The following is a 2264-nucleotide window of genomic DNA, read 5'->3' as shown; positions in this document are numbered from 1 at the left end:
TAGTTTTGCAGTTGTTACAAGTATAAAGATATTTCTTACTAGTTTAGTTTTGTAGTAGTTACAAGTATAAAGATATTTCTTACTGGTTTAGTTTTGTAGTAGTTACAAATATAAAGATATTTCTTACTAATTTAGTTTTGTAGTAGTTACAAGTATAAACATATTTCTTACTAGTTTAGTTTTGCAGTTGTTACAAGTATAAAGATATTTCTTACTAGTTTAGTTTTGTAGTTGTTACAAGTATAAAGATATTTCTTACCAGTTTAGTTTTGTAGTAGTTACAAGTATAAAGATATTTCTTACTAGTTTAGTTTTGTAGTAGTTACAAGTATAAAGATATTTTTTACTAGTTTAGTTTTGTAGTTGTTACAATTATAAAGATATTTCTTACCAGTTTAGTTTTGTAGTTGTTACAATTTTAAAGATATTTCTTACCAGTTTAGTTTTGTAGTAGTTACAAGTATAAATATATTTCTTACTAGTTTAGTTTTGTAGTAGTTACAAGTATAACGATATTTCTTACTAGTTTAGTTTTGTAGTTGTTACAAATATAAAGATATTTCTTACTAGTTTAGTTTTGTAGTTTTTACAAGTATAAATATATTTCTTACTAGTTTAGTTTTGTAGTTGTTACAAGTATAAATATATTTCTTACTGTATAATACAATTTTCGACTCATTGTGTTCCGTACCACGGAGTTACAGAGACGAGAAAATATGAGTTTTTCTCAATATTCCCTTTAAGCTAAAGTCCGAGTTTGCCCTTCTGTATTGTTCTATAAATATTTTAACTTACTTTCTTACGTAGCTTATCAAAAGCCGAGTTTAAGTTAAACATTCTCCTACGTTCTCGGATGTTAGCCGCTCGCCGCTGAGCAACGGTCGCTACTCGCCTTCGAGGTTTGGATTTCACGACTTGGCAAGAACTACCAAAATGTTCCTCCGGTGGCCCTAATCCCCCACAGCCGGCGGGAGGGCGAAACTGAGGTCCAAATCTTTGGATGGTCATCCCGGGTACTCTTGCTCCCGTGAATGCACAGTGACCACCGGCGAAACCAAAAGGTCCAAAGTCGCAGGAGACCGGATTTGTAGAAGATTGCGAATGGTATGGAGAGGTGAATGTTGGACCGTCCCACGGAATCGGGGCGTAGTTTTCTGTCCTGTCTGGATTGATTGAACCGGGACCGGCAGAGCTGAAGTAGGTGATTCCGAAGTTTGTGGAAGAGTGGCCAGGTGGTGGCAACCTGAGCCCGTTAAATCCGAAGTCAGCGTAAGTGAGATCAACACCTGCGGCCGCGGCTGCCGCAACGGCTGTGTTTGTTAATTCCAGGAACGACGTGGCTGCTACTACCGCCGAATTGGTTGCTCCGCATTCAGGTGTGCTAAACGTGGGGTCCGTGGCCGGGTTGGCGTGAAAACGATTGACATTATTTGAAGGGTTCAACGCGCTCGACATGGCATTCAATTCTGTGCGCGCACAAGCGTGTGTGTTTTCTCTCGAGTCAACGTGCGCTCCCCACTTTGGTAACGGCTGGCGTTAAATCTCACGTGCAAAGTTGCTCAATGTAAATAATTAAGATATCAAGAAGTGGCCGTTTATATATGGCTAGTTGCACCATGACAGGAGAGTACGTCACCGAAGTTGAACGCCGGATTGAAGTTCACTAATAGCGGTATTAATGTCTGAGGCGAGAGCTGTCGTAAAAGGGGGAGGGGGGAGGCTCAACTCGGCACCTAACGGGCCGTACCTAACACGCCTACCGTGTAATATGCCCGATTTCATGCTGCATCGCTCTAGTCTGCAAGGTGACGCTCGTGCACGTCGTTTACCAAGTGCACCGGCTGTTCGTGAACTGCATGTACTCTCTGCCAATCACAGGCTTTGCAGATGTGACGTCGATCGATTTTTGGAGTTGCCATTTTTGCTGTTGCCGGAACATTATTGAACATAAAACAGCCGTGCGCCGCCAAGAAAAAGTTGGAATTTTAAGTACATATTGATCACACGATAGATGTTAAGACTAATTTCCAAGTTAACCACAGATTGATTCCTAGCCACAATAGACGAACGTGAAATTTAAACGATTCTGTTTTACTTAAGTCCACACAGAAAATAAAAAGCGGAAAATCTCTCATCATTCTTACCTAATATCTTCAATAAGCAAGCAAAAAATTATATTAGATTGTTACTGTCCAGCAAGGAAAACATCTCATAACTTGACCCTTGTCCAGCAAGGAAACATATCATAATTTAACCCCTGTCCA

Source organism: Limulus polyphemus, unplaced genomic scaffold, assembly GCF_000517525.1.
Source record: "Limulus polyphemus unplaced genomic scaffold, Limulus_polyphemus-2.1.2 Scaffold8237, whole genome shotgun sequence".
NCBI lineage: Eukaryota > Metazoa > Arthropoda > Merostomata > Xiphosura > Limulidae > Limulus > Limulus polyphemus.
This window is presented reverse-complemented; position numbering follows the sequence as displayed.